Here is an 18,592-nt window from a genome sequence, read left to right as displayed (position 1 = left end):
TATTCTCGTTGCTTTATAATATTAATATTGAACCACTGTACTCACATGAACTGATTTATGTTTTCAGTACATTTATGGATCTTGAGAGAGGAAATGTCATTGCTGGCTATATGCAGGCCTCACTGAGCCATCGGATTTCAACAAAAATATCTTAATTTGTGTCCCGAAGATGAATGAAGGTCTTACGGGTGTGGAACGGCATGAGGGTGAGTAAATAATGACAGAATTTTCATTTTTGGGTGAACTAACCCTTTAAGACTGTGTCCTAACTAGTCTGACCAACTAGCAATTAGTTGGGGCTAATCAGTCTTTTCAATTCAAATTAGACCAATATACCTTTTCATGTAACTGACATAAAAAAAAGTTATGACTAGTTTAGAAGAAAAAATTATATGATTAACTTGACTAACTTGTAAAAAGTTTATGCAACCGGCTACAGGAATAGTCATCAAGAGTGATAAAAAGAAACAGGTTTGACTTATTCATGTAGAGGTACTGTAATTGAGTACCTCCTAGACAACATAACATTTTGACAGAGACATGTTTTTTGGGATTTTATGATTTTAATCATCTAAAAACGTTTGTGTGTGTGTATCGATTTGACAGCTGGACAATGTATTTATGGGCAACTAAGGAGTTCATGCGCATGATTAGACATCAAGAATGATAAAAAGAAACAGATTTGAATGGTTGTTCATATAGAAGGACTTCGAGAATGCACTGGCCACGAGTTCCACCATCAAGACTAATTATAAAATAAATGTAGAGTGTCGACATGGTTTCAGATAACTGTCCCAACAAAATATGATGATTAAGTTACTCTTGGACAGCATGACATTCCTTGACATTGACATGTTTCATGAAGAATCTAGATTTGAATTAATCAAATCACTTTGTGTATTGATTTGACAGCAACACAATGTATTTATGGACAATTGAGGAATTAATGTGAACAAATAGTCACAAAGTCATAAAAAAGTTCTGACTTGTAGAGGGACTTTGAGAATGCTTTAGTCATCTGTTCCAGCTTCAACACCAATTATAAAAATAGAGTGTAGACATGCCAGTAGAAATGTCCATTCAAAGGAGTAAGCAGCTGTTTATCTTTAGGAACATGCTCTTTCCAAACTTTCATTTGGAGCTCCTTTTAGCATATTGCGTTAGAGCGTGGCATTAATTTTGCTGGCTTCATATAGACTACGTACACGGGGGTCTCGCAGAGGCCATGTCTTTCACTGCGCTATTGTGTGGAGATGGAGGGCACCATCGAGAGATCTGCCAAGGTTGCCTTGTGTGCTTTTTGACTGACAGGAGGCCTGCGGAAACGGGGTGAGATTGGGGGAAAGCCATTGCAATGGGAACTACACTCAAGATTTGAATTGCCTTCTCCACTCCAATCAGCTTGGTGCAAGTTAAATGAAGTGCCTTTGCTCCTCCACCTCCATCCCTCTCACTCCCCATCTGCAGAAAGAACCCATGCAGGAGGCTGACAGCGCTACAATCAGTTTGCCATTCACCGCTGCCCCTATTTTAACTTGTATATGTGGAAATGGCATTGATTGTTAACTCCGACCTTAGCAATTAGAGCCAAGAGAAATATTTGAAGAGTTTCAAACGGAGCCTCGCGAGTGTTTTAAAGACAGATCAGTTAAGCGTTAAAGGAAGGGAAACACCGTGTTTGTTTTCACCCATCCACCATCATTGTTTCGGTCGAGTTCAGCGACGAAGCCGCGCCGCGACTGGGGGCGTCTCCGAGGAGACGATACATGCGTCTTGCTCGCGTCAACGGGGGGGATCGAGCGGGAGCCCAAGCGACTGAGTCTGCTATTAAAAGATGTACAAGGAAAACGTACTATTTAAACAAATACTTCCCCTCGATTGCACACACAAACACATGCAAATGCATTGACGCTCACAATGGATAACTCGGACTCAGTGTAGGAACAGGAGGTGCTGACTGAAGTATTTGTTTAAATGAATCGGCGCTATGAAAAAACAGATGCAGCAATTAGGAGCCCCATTGCCGCACACCGGAGACATGACAAGAGTGCATGACAGTGGCTTTCACCCTCACTCCCCCTTGTCTTCAACATGAGTCCTCTAACAATCCCTGTCAGGAACACTCTTTGAGAAGTGCTTGCACCAGACAATGGCTCTTCACCCTTATTTTGTGCTCTAAGTAGTGCTGCAGAATGCTGGAAGGAGCTGAAAACAGGCAGTAATGTGAGAAAGACGGGCAGCCATTGTGGGAAGTGTGAAAACCAGAAGGACCCTTTTCAGAGGCTCGCCTGAAAGTGCTATGAAGACCTTTAGTCCTTTGCTCTCCCTGAATCCCCAATTAGACAAACATTAACATCAATTAAGCCTTTATAGGACACAGGTTCCATATAATTACCTTAATGGGTTGACGCTTTCTTTAGCAGCAATTTCTTAAACAAACTTGAGCCTTTGTGTGACGGGCTAAGAAAATTTTCAGCAGGGAGTATTTGCTTTTGTCAGGCTTTCTAAAGAGACAGACGAATTGTTCTATTTAACAACAAACACCTTCAGAGAGGAGCCTCAAGCAGGCCCAGTTCCCACCACATCTGACTCGACCGTTCCAAGCTGATTATCCAGCGGAGACAAAAAAATCTGACCAGCCGGGAGAGCGAGGACACATGCGGTGAGGGGCAGCACACAAAAGGGCCCAGTGAGCCCAGCCCAGCTATGTGAGCAGAGCACCAGAGAAAGAGCCCCTCCACTTGAATTAGCTCTCTATTTAATGTCCCAAAGAGCCAGATCCGTTCCCTGTCTGAGAAACAAAGGGGGACGAATTAGAAAAACAGGATCTCTCTTCATAAAACAAGGCAAATTCGCACTGGCGAATCGCAAAGGAGGCGCAGTTAATTAAGCGCAGACCCCGTTTTGTTCTTCCCCTTCCTGTCCTGCTGCCCATTATCTTCTGTAATCTGTAACGAGGCAGGTTGTGGTGAAGAAAAAAAAGAAAGTGTCACGGCATCAATCATAACCTTTTATTCGTGATTCTATGGAACTTATATCTCACAAACACGTTTATTGAATTTATAAATATGGTCAAGAAGAGAATACACTCCAACATACTTGGGATAACTTGAAGTAGCCAAAGAAAAACACGCTCTGACTAGGGTGCTTGAATTGAGAAATTTGGAACAAATTGCTCACGAATCAGTAGCACAAATAACACTTTAATCACAGATATTTTTATTCTACTGGCACTCTGTGTTCCAAAAGTGTGATGATTTTATATTCAGATACATAATAGCTTGTGCCGTAGTTCTTTACATTCGTTTTTGAATGTGGTTTGATAGTTTGATATACTGACTGATAAAGTTTTGGCGCTATAAAATATTTACTTTCCGCAACTATTATCAGTGAGAAGAAATGTTATACTTTTGTTTTGCGCACACACAAACAGGTGTGAGCATGGTCAAGCACTGATGAAAGTGGGATACAGTATATTAGGTGGCAATTGGCCTCTAGAGGGCAATGGCTCCATAGCCCACTCAGTCAGACCAGGCATCACATGTCTCTGCCCCTAATGTGACAAGGGCTAAATATGTAAATCATGCTATTTGGCATCTATAATTAGACATACTCTCTAAATATGGAAAGCTGTGTTAACCACCACTCCGATATTAGCATAAATGTAGATTAGTATATAGATATTTGAAGCTAGCAAATCATGCCACCTTCATTGAAAATAAACTGTGAGCCTTTACAATAATTGTGACGTGTGTGAAACCTCGCTAATGGGAAGTGATTCATTATATCACCTCCAGTCTTCAAAAAAAAAAAAATCACAGTCCAGAGGGTGGTATTGTTATTTGTCTCACACCGTAACAGTTGATGGAGTTGCAGAATGAAACACAAATCTGCTAGTATGGTGAAAAATTCAAAGCTAGCATTTTCAGAGGTGAAATGTGGTTAATGGCATTTAATAACCCTTGTCGAAGTTATTCGTTTTGTTTTGTTTTTCAACATTCATAAATAGACCTTTCCAACTGTGTCTCTGTAAACTATTATAAAAAATTAACTTGACAAAACAAAGCCAAATATTCACACTTGGAATACTTTTGCCATCAGTTCTGTTGAAACTACACATTGTCAATGATACTAGGCTTTGTCTGTTTGTTCTGAGAGCTAACACAAGTTTGGACACAATCTGAGGAACATTCAACAGACAATTATGTCTCAATGCAATGCTGTTGCTGTGACTGTGAGGATTTCTTAATTCAAAACAAAGGCTTTCCAGCCAAAATTGTGATGCTGGCAGCCAATGAAAATGAAAATATTTTGAAATGTAAAATAAGATAGAGCTACTGATGTGACAAACAACAATTATACAAAGTTCTCTTATTAAATAAATAAATAATAATTTAATAAATCACATATAAATGTACCACTGTTGGCATTTCAACCAATGGTCATTTTAAAATCCTAAAAAGGAAAGATATTATATAGTTTTAAATTCTTGACGGATTAATTTGAATCTACAAATGAAATGATGAAGCTTTCAAAATGCCTATTCAGTACAACAATGTTTTTACTCAATTAAAAGTATGAGATTTTAAAATTACTTCATATATAAAATACATTTTTATTTCTTAGTTTTGTTTTTTGACTTGGTTATTACTTTTACCTAAAGTATTTCTAGATGTACAGTTAAATAATTGATGATGGACACACAGCGATGCAGTCTTTGTATTTAAAGAAACAAAATGTCACAACAGTTGAAACTCGGGTTCCTTTTGTGACTGTATAAATCCTTCAGCCCATAGGAGTTCATTTTCCTTGCACTAATCAAAGCTTTTCTTTAGATAGAGAGAGAAATATCATTCACAATCTGTCAAAATCACATAGCAATTAATGTATATTTAGATTACATTAACAACTGTGCTACTTCCAGAGAGGTAAAGCTTGTGGTACCGGGCTAGAATTGACAGTTCAATTGGAAATCCCAGCATGATCAGTCTAATGACTGACAAAAAAAAGAGAGAAAAAAGAATATTACGACTCTTTGTTGAAACTCTGTTTTCTAATAACCTCCAATCAATTGGAAATTGATTGCTTAATAACCATTTATTCAGTCGCATAGTAAATAACATTTTTAGAACTGTAAAATAAGGTCCTAATAATTACCCACTGCCATATTCTCTCAACTAATCTGTGTGAATTTATGCCTTAATTCAATATGCCCTTTTGTTCTAACCAGTAAAATGAGGACTAAAATGGATGTGGTTATTAGCTCTGGCTCCTGCAGTAAGCATTTATTACTTCAATAATTTTATCTAGTGAACACTCAGCCAGTGAAATAGCTTTATGTAATGAATTTTTCTGGTTACATGGGTTGTTTTGCGTGTGGCACTCTTCAACCTCTCCCCCACAGAAAAGAGTCCTGCTTTAGCCTTGAGACTTGCTCTAAATCACAGCTTGTCCAATCAAACCTGCTCTTTGCAGCCTGCAGTATTACATTTCCAACACCGTTAGTCTAACGAATGAATACACATGCACTTAGATTACAAACACACTTTCATTCATGTTAAAATCTCCCAGACAATATTCATTTGCAGCCCATCTCCTTCCCGTTCGGATACACGGAGTGATAATAGCCACCACCTTTAAAAGTCATGCTCCAAGGCTTAATCTTTACGAGCAGTAAGTGGCTACATGTCCTACAAATGCGCCGAGGTGATTTTTATCTAGGAGAAGAATGCCACTTGTGTTCAGGTGGTAAAGTAGTTACAGAGACTGGAATTACATGGTGAAACAATCCTCAGCTCTGTGTCTATGCTTCTCCACTCACCGTGACACAGTGGCAAAGCCTGTCACTGGAGCCATTTAATCAATGCGTTTTAAATACATCCAAATGTTTAATGATTAATGACTACATGCCACATCATACATCATAGCTATAGTGCACCATTTATCATATATCCTATTTCTATGAACATGTTTTTTTTTTTTTAAAGAATAGTTACCAAAAGATGAAAATTCTGTCATTTTTTACTTACCCTCACACCGTTTCAATCCTGTATAACTTTCTTTCTTTTTTTTCTGTGGAACACAAAAGAAGGTATTTTTTGTAAGTACAATGAAAGTTGTTTTGTTGACTTTGGAATGACACAGGGGTTAGTAAATCATGTTTTTGGGTGAACTATCCGTTAAATGCTTCAAAAGTTGTATCATTTTTTTTATAAAACAAATTAAACATTGTATACATTTCTAGAAAAACAAGATTTTTTTTGCATACAAAGGAGCAGATAATTTCTTTTCCATCCACTTACTGATGCCGCTATCTGCTTGATGCTAAAATAAATGTTTCAGTGTTCTTCCTATCAAGTGGATGATTGATGTTGTCTCATTTCTGTTGGTGACCGAGTTAATACGCAACATAAATAAAGCTTGAAAACAGCTCCAGTCCACATTTGCTCAACTAAATAAACACATCAGCACAATCTGTCAAGTCTTCAAATAGTCATCATGGTCGACTTGCCAAAAAGGGCTGGAAGCGCGGGGCCTTTTTTTTGCCGAGTATCGGGCGTGCTTCTTTAGGAAGTGTTCAAACATGGCACCTCTCTATCTCCATTCACACCCTCTCCTCCTCATCACCTGAACTGTCTGATGCCTGTCAATCTGGAGCCGTGGGAGGATATGAAAGACGGCTTTGAGTTGTGGTGGCGTTGATGGGGAAGGGATGGAGAATAGCACACCAGTGGTGCCAGCAAGAGAAATGGTGCGGATTCCTCATTCCTCCCCATCAGCACCCAGTGTACTGTGAGGCTCTTTTAAAAGAGCAGATTGACTCCCTCTGCCCCCCTCTTGAATGAAACCCCAACCCTGAGCAGATGTCAGAGATGGGAGCCAGAGATGGGCCGCTGAGCCGGCCACGAGGTGTGAGGCTTTGTGACAGGTTCGCTGCTAAAGGACCAGACACAGCGGGGTTTTTAGCACATCCATTGGATATCTGAAGTCCCTCAGAAATGATGGAAGGGCCATCGGGGGGGTGGAAGCAGGGGGTGTTTCATTGTGAGAACCCCACCGGCTTCATTTAGCCAATGTTTACAGATGTATCCTGGGCCGCAGGAGAGCAGTTCAGCATCGTGTCAAAACTACGATCGGTTTTCAGAATTGGCACTGCTGCGACGGAGGAACAGAGAGTCGCTCGGAGGTTAAGAAAACGATCCGTTTCCAAACGGATGAAGGCTAACCTACAAGACTGATGCTTAATGCGTATATAATCCTGCGAATAAACAAACCTCGACAAACGTCCCCTTCTGCGCAGCAGCCTTGTGCTTCTTTGAGTCCTCTAGCCTTGCCAAGCGTCTCATGTATCCCTAAGAAAATAAAGAATTTGTTAAATTAGTCGCTGTGTTGACCACAGCCGAAGCCCTTAATGCGAGCATGTGTGTCTCCCCAGAGCTGGTGGGCGACTTACAAGCAGAAAACATTTCAACATGGCACTCCATTTTACCAACTGATGGCAGGAACAGAATGTCTGTTATCATTTATGTATTCACGGTTGATTCTGTGAATGTAAGGGCTGAGAGCAAACGTTACGCTGTGCAGTGGCTGTGTGTACTAACCGAGTGGGATACTGATGATCATTTGCTTTGATATCAGAGTTTACTAATCACTCGAGGTGATGGGACTCGGAATTATTTCACTCCATCTGGAGTTCAACAACAGCAGATTTCGCATGCTAGTATTACTATCTTTAAGGAACAGTATGGATCTTTGTGAATGTGTGTGTGTGTGTGTTCCTTGTGGAATAACGTACCCCCTGAGGTGCTCTATCTCAGACAATACCTATCCATATCCCTTTTCTGGCGCATGTAGAGGCCCAGATGGTTTAGTATTCACTTCTCTGCCAAGCAGATGGACCTGCAATGTACTTCAATGGTCTCAATTATATATGCACACAACTACCGAGAAGGAAACCAGAACCAGAGAAGTTTAGGACCATGATTTCTCATATTGGCCACCCACCAAGCTTGGAGACCTCAGTGATGTCAATGTGTTTGAATGTTATGTGTAATTAATAGAAAAATGTACATCCCACAGGTGCTGCTTTTCTTCATTGAAACAACACAAAAAACATTTCCTACGGTAGTTGCCAGCAGATACATTTTGTAAATTTCAAGAATGAGGGCTAGTTCTTATACAACTACAAAAAATATATAAAATATAAATAAATCAACAACCCATCCAAGAAAAAAGAAGGTAAAATTCCCAACCTAATAAAGCCAAAATGCAGTTAACTCACAAACACAAAAATGCTTGGTGTGGTACTTCACAGCTATTACATTTGCAGAATGTACCACATTTTGGACTTGCTCTTGCCTTGTGGTCATAATAGAGGGTATCTATGTTGCTGTTATGTTTGGTTCTCAGTATCTTCAAGAGCAAACACTGGCCAAACTGATGTAAACACTTTCTGTTTTAACAGAGACTGGTCAGGCCCAGTCTAATTGGCCACTGTTGATGGACAAACCCCAAACGGAGAAACCTGAGAGACATGGAGAAGGTTTTCTTCCCCCTCATATTCAGACACTGCAACTGTTTGCCTAATTGTTAAGGCAAATTTCTCCACCAGAATGAAATATAAAACAGATTCAACTATTTAAAAATATACTATTTCTTAAGACATGTCATTTTTAACCATTATGCTGCAGTTTTATTGCAATAAGAACATGATGAGACCACAGTGAATGATTTTTTAACATTATTTATGTAGTGTGTATAATCCCTTTTGTAACAGTTGTAACATTTAAATAAGCTTAGTAATGAAACCATGTCATTTTAAAACCACAGGCATAATTCTCCTACACTGACAGCCTATCCAAGACAAATAAGTGTTAGCATTGCTACTTATTGTTACACTTGTGTAGACATGTCAGGATTGTTTTTCCATGCATTGAAATCTCACAGTAAAAACCTGTCAAATGGAACTTCAGTATTTTTGTTAAACAAATTCTCAAATGGACGTCACTTAGACAACACATAGTTTTCTGCCGAAGCCAGCTACATTCTACATTATATTAGAATAAATACACGCCTATAGAGTTGTCTCAGCTGTCAGTTACTTATAGCTTCTGTAGGTCTATATAAAATTATTTCACTCCTTTACGTGCTTGGGTTCAGCAAATTCCAAAAGCAGCTTTGGTTCTGGCTGCAATTGCAAACAGTTGACGGGTCAGTGGACTCTCTGCACTAACCTCTTGAAGGCAGGCATCAGGCACTGTGTAATTAGATGACTGTAATTACCACTATGCCATTTCAAATGTCCAGCATTCCTGCATTATAATCAAAAAGCAACAAACTCCCAAAGCCACCTGGAGAGGTCAGTGCGCAATTACTAAAAAGGGAACTTCTTCAAATGACAAATGAAATGTTGTCTAGAATTTGACTAGTTATTCTTGTTAATGCTCAGCATGATGGTATGGAAATAAAAATTATTTGTTTTATGTCAGCGAGTTCCAGCCTGATCAAAGTGCTTTAAATCAATCTACCATGTCAAAAATGGTTGAAGAGGTACCTGTCACTAAACTAGAGTATTAAAACAATTATTAAAAATTATATAAAAAAAGGTAATTGAATTAATTACATGATATGCTGATTAATTAACCGTAATTATCACAACCAAATACACATATTATTAAAAAAAAAAAAAAAAAAAAAAAACAATCACTCAAAGCAAAATGGCGAAAATGACTGACGAAATTATCTTGCGTGTGACTTGAGCGCAATTTTTTAATCGTTAGTTTCTTTACCTGTTGGGCGTCGCTGTTGCAGTTCGGCGTCTCGTGACATTTGCGCCAAATGGCTTGTCAACTGTCAGGTTTGATTATTCAAAGTGTCTCAACATGTGAAAATGCATCTCCAGACCATTACGTTTGGTACATATTGGTTTTTAACAGAACAGCATCCTGTGTAAACAGCAAAATCATTCCAGCTTGAAATTTGAATCGCTCCGAAGGGTAGGAAAATACTTCCTCATTAGGGAATTTACCGTACACAGGCTATGTATCATGGGAAATTATTAAATATGCGTTGTTATTTATTTATTTACTTTTTGTTTTACATTTTTAAGAAGTTATTTTTAATCGTAATATATATTAAAATGTTATTTAAAAAAAAAAAAAGCCCTGCTTTGCTTTCTATTAGGCCTATATGACGTAGCCTACTGTTTTGCTTGTCTATTAAAACAAACTTCAAAAAGAAGATAATGCCCAACTACTACAGTAGGCTAGCTACTACCAACAGCTTCAAAGTGCCAACTGTGTAGCCTTCCACAATGTGTCTTCATAATTAGAAACCATTGTGTAACAGAAATAAATTACATTTTAAAACCTAGATATTACAAGTTAGAACATAAAGCCATTTTTTTTTAAACTGCTGTTTTATTCAACGGGCAAAAGCTTTGAATCCAAAAGCAAGCTGAGCCTCAGACATTCGTATGGCTGCATAGTTTGCCTTTACGTCTGCACCCTTTTCACAAGTGCTTTCTGAATGAACTCCTGTGTCTGATTCCAGCTATGACTTACTCGTCAAGCCTCTGCTTCAGCACACACATCAGCACCCTGCTGTACCATTGTGGCCTGTATTCTCATTTTCCACACCGGGCATTCCATCTACATTTGGGCTATTACAATGGTGGCCCAGCATGTTTTCTCTCCAATTCAGCTTAGCCTCTTCAGAATCATCCATTACTGTCCTTACATATTTTCTTTGAAATGATATATGCTATTTGTAAGTATTTTAAGGAATCATATACTGATCATATAGCAATATCATATAGCATTCTGATGTAGGTCTATGAAAAATACTTTTAAAAGATGTTTTAGATTATTCAACCAACACATACGTAATTGAAAGAATGACCTAAAGCATTTTGGAAAAGTATTGCATGTTGTTTAGCACACATCTAAGGTTCTTAAAGTCACCTGGAACCGACAGACATCTTGCTTTTTTGAATTTTGACTGCAAAGAGATGTAAATATCATAGCTTATCATCAGAACGTGGTTCTGGAGATGGGTTTAAATGGGGCTACAGGTATTCATGGTCTAAGACAGAGTTGCTGCCATGCATGCATGCAGTTCAATGGCAGCCATGGAGTGGGACACTGTGGGACTTAGCAGCAGGAGCAACGCACCAGGTCCTCAGATAATGGACTCGCTGAATGTCTACCATCTGGTGTTTGTTTAATACACAGAAAAGGTCAAACGGCCAGCGATCCTTTTCTACTCTCGTGCATTCACTTCTTAGATTGGGGAAATCATTGATTTTACCCCTCTACCGGATGATCTTTGTGTGTTGGAGCTCAGTATGACAATGACAACAACCTTATTGCTTAAAACAGCACTCTGTAGGACTGAAACAACCTGAATTCAGCTTGGGAAGTGAATGCTCAGTGGTGTGTCTTTGCTTTGATTGAGGCCCCCAGACACAAATTCACCTCATGTCTTCATACATTCGGGAAGGCTTGCATTATTGGACTTTCATTTGCTTTGATCTCCCTTGCTTATCCGCGGTGGTTGGGTGCTTTACGGCTCGGCGGTTACACTCATGTCGAAATTCATCCATTGTATTACCCTTACCGGGCATTCCTTATATTGTTTTATTGCGAATCAGTAGGTAAATCTACACAGCCGTTGCCTTTCCAAGACATCTTATAGGGCCTTGTGGTTTTGAAAGAGTGAATGGAGGCTCATTGCCTCTTTCAGTTTTATTCATGAGGCGCTCGGTTGCATCATGTACCCAGGCGCGTTTGGCGGTGTCCTCATCGGTGGAAGTTACACATGCTAATGATCTCTTAAGTGCTAGACTGGAGAGTAAACCATGACTAACTGCAGAGATGAGAGAGAACGGGACACGTGCGCAGTCTCATTTGGCAACAAGGCAGGCTTTCCTCTCAAATGTGAGGCAACTAAATACACTTAATTGAGAGTGAGTGGACATAGAGGACAAGGGTGAGGAATACAAGCTGTAACTTGGATTTACTTGATTACGAAAACAAATTTAAGGACCATACTCTTTACAGTTGTTAATGAGAGATTTAATTTCATGCTAATTAGCTGGAAATATATTGTTACAACAGGAACTAAAATAGAACATCTTTCACTATAGATTAAATAAATCCTCCTACTACACTGAGCATCATTATGTGGCGGCTGCATCAAATCTGTGAGGGTGGGAAAATTACATCATGCAACTTAAGAAGAAACATGCTTATTAGAAAAATGATATAAAGATGTTGGCACCTGACATGAGGAGCAAGTCTGTAATGCCCTAAGCCGCCTCATAGCACAGGCCTCCTCGGGAGGGAACCAATGCAGCTCATTAGGATGGGCAGGGCTTCTCAGAGGCATACAATGCTTACAACCTCCACAAGCAGGAAACAACTTTGAGCCCGGTCCCAGGAGGTCAGTAGCAAAAGTGGCAAAGTCATTTAAATCTCCTTAATGAACTGTTAATAGGTCAGGTGTCTATTTGTGCCTAGTCTGAGCCAGCCTCCCCCTTGAGTTCCTGTGTCTGTCTGCTGGATCTTCAGCCAGTCAGGAAGTGGGAGGAACAGGTCAGGAGGTTGCACTTAAACCCGTCACCATGGAAATAAATGCCTGTATATTCACACTAAGTGTTTTTGAAAGTGCAGCTGAGAAAATTACAATGTTATGCATGTTTTTATCTCTTATGCAACACATGTGAATTGATAGCTACAAGCACCCTGATGATAAATGAAATCCAGTGTATGATTTGCATCCATATGTTTGGCACTATTGTGGCGCACATGCTAAATTTGTCACAGATCATGGCTGTGTTTAGTGATTTGCTTGTTGTGGTCGTGAATACATTTGTTAATAACTAGTAGGTCAAACTGACTATCCTCAATATCATAGTGAAATAGCTCTTTGAATTGGTTAGTGCTGCGTGCTACAAGACAAGCGTGATCTTTTTCTAGGCCACTGAGATACAGATTTTTTTTGCAAGAAAAGTTCCAAGTCTTTAGCCAACTTATATGGGTTTTAATTATAGTATTGTGTGAAATTCAAATGAAGCCTTCAGGGGATTTCATTATTTAATCAAGCAAGTTCTGTCTAGAATCTTTGGACTGTTTTCCTCAAAGCTTTTTCGCATTCACTAGCATTGAGCTAATGAAACTGTATTTTGTGTCCTGGGATCTAGCACATATTTCCCAAATGCACAGATTTCATAAATATTGTTTACTACTTGTGCATAAGGTGGATTTACATGCATGTTTTATCAGTCCCTCCTCTTTATTTTTTTTTTTTTTTGCTAAATAAATGTAAAGCAATTGTAAATGCATATAGGCATACTACACATTATAGTAAGTATCTTTTTCGTGGATCAAAAAGCATTGATTGTTAACTAATTCCAATGCAAACAAATATTAAGAAATCAGCCGAAGAGGTTTTCAAGCTCTGGTTCAGTTAATTATTCAAAGATTTTAACATTTTTACAATATGCTAGAAGAAACCATTAGCCCTTTTTAAAGTATTTTTTAATTTCAATTTGCACTGCGGAAACATTTTGATGAATTTGATGAGGGCTGGGGATTTAATGTTGCCCCACTGGGAGGAATTATTTGATTCTGAAAAGACACATCATAATGGAAAATGTGGAATGAAGGAGACTGCAATAGATTGCTGTAATTCAGACTCTTTGGCAACATCTTAAATTGTTGCTAGCTTCAATCCCAACCTTCAAAGAAACGCTTGACTGTAGAACCACTGTACCACTTTTCACCACAGGTAGCGATATAATGCAGCCAATGATTAATTTTAATTAAACACATTTTGGAAAATGATATTGAATGTTTGAACCCCTGGTGCTTTAATTACTTTATTGCCTCTCTGCTCTAACTCTGAAATGCTTTGGCTGGATGACATACTGGAATATATCCTAAAAAAAAACCTCACAGCTGGCATGCAGAGAGCTTCTTCTGATTTCTATAGTGCATTTGCTATAAGGGTGATACAGTCTAAGTATGTTGAAAATTAATACCACTATGAATGCTAATTTGCTCGCACCCTACGAGCTGTTTTAAATTAGCTGTGAAATTAAAGAGAACATCTAAACCATACTGTTGACATACAGCTGACGTTATTCATTTCATTGTCAAATAATTGTAATCGGTGACGTAAGCAGGCTTTTTGACCTCAGAGGGTCCCTAACCTTTTTCACACCTCTGCTCCCTGTTCTTATACAGCTGGAGAAAGTGAAACATCCTCAAGACACTTGGGTTAAGGTGCACCTTAAGTGCGGTTAAGGAGGGACAGAGAGGCCAGAGCTTGAGTTTGGTCCTCATGAGCTCTAATGACCTGACAAAAGTCAGGATTATTGGACGTGCAGAGAGACAAATGGCATCTACAAGCATTTGGCCTTAAGCCTCTTGAAGATCCTCTACCCAAACAAGACAATTCCAACAAGCCCTTTACCCATCCTTTGTCTATGGGCAGAGAAGTTGAAACAGTTCAATGGGAGGATTACCCCCACTTGAGCTGTTCTGAGAGAGATGAATTGATAAGTTCCTGTTGGGGTTAAACCAGGTGGAAGCAGCTATGCAGATGCTTTTTGTAAGCAGTTCTAGGATGGTCAAAGAGGAAGTAGTTTCACCACAGGGGAGCTGTTTGTAGTCTTAAATTCAGACGTATGTCATCTAACGACAGTTAAAGATGTCTTCTTAAGTATCAGTAGGTAAAACTGAATAATGCGTATTCCTATCATGATTTTACCATTGATCTGAATATTGTTAGAAAAGAATAACATTTTGTTTAATTTATTAATCGTCATTAAGATAAGTTGCCAGTAGAATGCATTATCTGGAAGCCTGTGTGTCTTTACCTTGTAGTCGGAACAACATCTTCCTATTGCACACTGATACACTGGTGTGTATCAAAAGAGATTTCCGTAAACTAAGCTGAGCTGGTCTGAAAAGGCCAGGGGCAATGGAACCAGCAGCTGATAAGATCTTCATACTTGGCTAGAGCTGGAGAGGCAGTGAAGAGTTAGACAGGGAAGGCAATACATCAAACCTGCTCCATGGCTACCGTTAAGAAAGGAGTATAAATAGACAGGTTCTCATGGTGCCTCTTGAAGTTTTGAAGCCCAATTAGTCCGACTTGCTCTGAGATGCCATTTACTGCTGGGGGAATTTTTTTTTTTTTAACTAAATAATGTTTTCTCTACCAACACCTGAGCACAGTTTTCTTCAACTGAAAATTTTTCCATATTTTTTCAAGCTTTGAGCCCCAATAACATTGTTTTTTTTAATCTTTATCATTATTATATTTTGGTCCAACATTATTCTGCTATCCAAAAGCCATTAGCTAGTATGCTAAAAAATGTAAATACTCAAGATTTACACAAGATATAGATAAATAAGATTTTAATTTTTTTTTTTTTAAACAATACATTAAGTAATGAATCATTTAAATAGTACATTTAAAAATGAATGTATGTATACTTTTTTATGTACATTGTATTTTTATCTCATAAATGCTGACAGAATAAAGGTAGTTGATTATTTCCTGCTGTGTCAGATGATATATTTAACCTAAAACTGTTTTAAACAGTATTTTGCTATTTGTTTGATTTTTATTATGCATGTAGCTTTTGCTCAAATTTTTCCCTATCCCCTTATTAATTGAATTGAATACTTTTACTCTTAGAAATTAAAAATTACTTTTAGAAATTGGTCATATCAGATTTAAAATGCACCAGCTAGATCAAAAATGTAAATTTTGATTAGTTACAAAATCTCTATAGTAAAAAAAGTAATATATTTAAAATACATTTATTTCACATTAAGTATAGTTCAAATATATTAACATATCTACTGACATATTGCTTGAAACTTACTGATATAAAAATTAAAATTAAACTTTATTTGGAGTACTACTTGTGCACAATGCACATTTCTTAATATTAAAACTAAAATGTGTTTTAATATCAATATTCATAAGGATTGTATGAACTTTGAATAATATTAGTCTTTAAATGTAAGAGTATACAGTGCACAGCATAAATGAGTACACCCCCTCTGAACAAATACAAAAGATGTATTTTCTTTATGATCACTAATAAAATTCATGGAAAGATGGCAAAACTAAAATGTATTAAACATATACATAATAAAAACTGAGAAATATATGTTATTAATAGCCATAAAATAAGTAAATTAACCAATTTTGTTTAAATTAAGGATTGCAGAAATGAGTACACCCTAGATTTAATTCAACAAATGTATAATATTCTAGTACTTAGTAATTTTGAATATACTGCTCTGACCCTTCTTGGCACGGAGTGTACAAGTTCATGACAAATTTGTCACATCTGTCTTGTTTAACTCCTGGATGATGAGCTCCTTAAATGCCCTGATCTTTAATGGGGAGTGTTGCTCTACAGAATCCCCCACAGGCGCTCAAGAGTGTTAAGATTGAGTGCAATACATGTCCACAGAAGGTTTTTCACCTTGGGAGAATGCATATCCTCATTGTCATGTTGAAAAAATGCCCAACAATGCAGGGAATGAAGAAAGGGTAACATCTTCTGTTTCAAGTTCATGACAGCATTGATAAAGCACAACTCCATCACACCTTCAGCATCCTCATACATCCCTATATAAGAGCTTTACTACCACTGAACTTTACTGTGGGAACCAGGCACTTCTCACTGTACTCCTCCTCTAGCAACACCATAACATTTTGGATGCTCTTAGATCCAAAATGATTGATTTGGTCTCATGAGACCAGAGTATTGATTCCCAGAATCTATATTTTGTAAATATGGGCTTTGGAAATGGCTAACTGACTTTATTGTGCTTTGGCTACAGTAGGTAGTTCCAGTGAGAACAACAACCATGCATGTCATTTCTGCAGGCTGCATCTTACTCTGTGAGATAAACAGTCACTCTTTTCATAGCTTTTGCTGGCTCTGAGACACTCGCTTGGTATTTTTCCTGCTCTTTGTCTAGCAAAAAAATCCCTCATCACTAAATGAAAGCTTAAAATGAAGGCCTGATTATTTCAGGGGCCTTGTCACAAGTCCATTGTTTTTGAATTTCTGTGTTTCTTTTGCTATATTTTCACACTTAAAACAATGATTTGGTAATCCTCTTGTACCACTGTCCTCTGCTAAGAAAGTCTCCTGACAGTTCTCTCCCAAGTGGTTCCATTGTTGTCAGCATTAAGTCTGAGAATGATTCAGTGGGCTATATAACACTTTTAATTGTTAAGAAATTACTTCTCTTTAAATGTTTTGGTTCAACATACTTACCTGTTGATCAAACATTGCCTTAAACTTACACCAGAACATTTTTATTTTGTTTTATTTAGTAACTTTTAGGAGGGTGTACTCATTTTTGCTACACAACATTTTATCACCTTGATAAGAAAATTTTATTTTCCTGAATAATTTTGATATGCTTCTTTGGTAATTGATTAAGCAGACTTGCTGGAACATTATATCTCTAAAGAACCCTTACATGTCTTCTAAGTAATTGAGTAATTGCTGACTTTCAGAAGTTTCAGAGGGGGTGTACTCATTTATGCTGTGCACTGTACTTGCAATAGTTCCACTTTGGCACAATCAAATATACTTCAGTATACCTTTAGTTGTACCTCAGCACTACTTCTTCAAAATTAAAATGCATTAAGCACAAAATTAGTTGTTCCAATTTAGCAGACTTTAAGTATACCAGTTTAGTGTACAAAAAATACAATTGCAAGGTATTTTTATTAAACACATAAATATGTTAATGTATTAGTAGTATGCTTAGCATGAAATGTATTTCAAATATATTTTAGTATATTTCTTTTTCACTAGGGCTAATATATAATAAAATATAATTTCCTTAATAAATTATTTTTGAAAATTCAGTTTAATATAATGTGATAAAAATAAATTATAATGATTTCCATGGAGAGACACATTATTTATGTGTCAGCTATGCATAAATAAACACATTTTAAAAGCTTTGTTAAAATTGTTTAAGCTTGAGTATATAATGTCTTTTGTGAAAGCCTTTCTACCCTTTGACAGCAAAAGGCACAGAGAGAGAGATTAAATGTATATTGATCGTCTTAAATAGCCCTGTCTTTAATAAATACTACATTATGACGGTGAGGTTCTGTCGGCGTGTTGGCTGATGAAGGCATGCCTCTTAAAGTCGGCAATCAGAGGAAGTTTGGGGGAAAGATAATCTTTCGCTCCTAGCATCCTCAGAGACGCAGGCCAAGCAATCAGGGGATAGCGGTGATTGCTTGGGTTGCACTTGTGAAATCACAGCCTGCATTGGTCCCAGACCTGAAGGAGATGCTAAAATCGACCTCTTCTAAGTTTCTCTTTTCAAGTAAATACTGATTGGGGCCTCCATAAACCAGCTAGCACCTTCCTCTCTTCAGACATCTGGGAGATTCTCACATACAATCTGTCATAAACAACAATGGGAGTAATTTATTGTACTTGAAATACAAATGTATGGTGACTGATGATGTGGCTTTCTATAGTTCAGCCACGCATGAGGAAAATACAAATACTTTTTTTTTTTTTTTT

General features: G+C 37.8%; 1 long non-coding RNA gene across 1 annotated transcript; it reads right to left on the bottom strand.

Annotated features, from left to right (window-relative positions):
• Positions 1-6,028: 6,028 nt before the first annotated feature.
• LOC127498971 (uncharacterized) lies at positions 6,029-10,045 on the bottom strand. Its single transcript, XR_007926012.1, has 3 exons — positions 9,789-10,045; positions 7,275-7,352; positions 6,029-6,072 (listed from the first exon to the last, which is right to left on the bottom strand). It is a non-coding gene; the product is annotated as an uncharacterized LOC127498971 (long non-coding RNA).
• Between the last annotated feature and the right edge of the window lie 8,547 nt (positions 10,046-18,592).

Source organism: Ctenopharyngodon idella, chromosome 17 (assembly GCF_019924925.1).
Source record: "Ctenopharyngodon idella isolate HZGC_01 chromosome 17, HZGC01, whole genome shotgun sequence".
NCBI lineage: Eukaryota > Metazoa > Chordata > Actinopteri > Cypriniformes > Xenocyprididae > Ctenopharyngodon > Ctenopharyngodon idella.
Note: the sequence above shows the minus strand (reverse complement) of the source record. Positions and strands in the feature narration are given on the sequence as shown.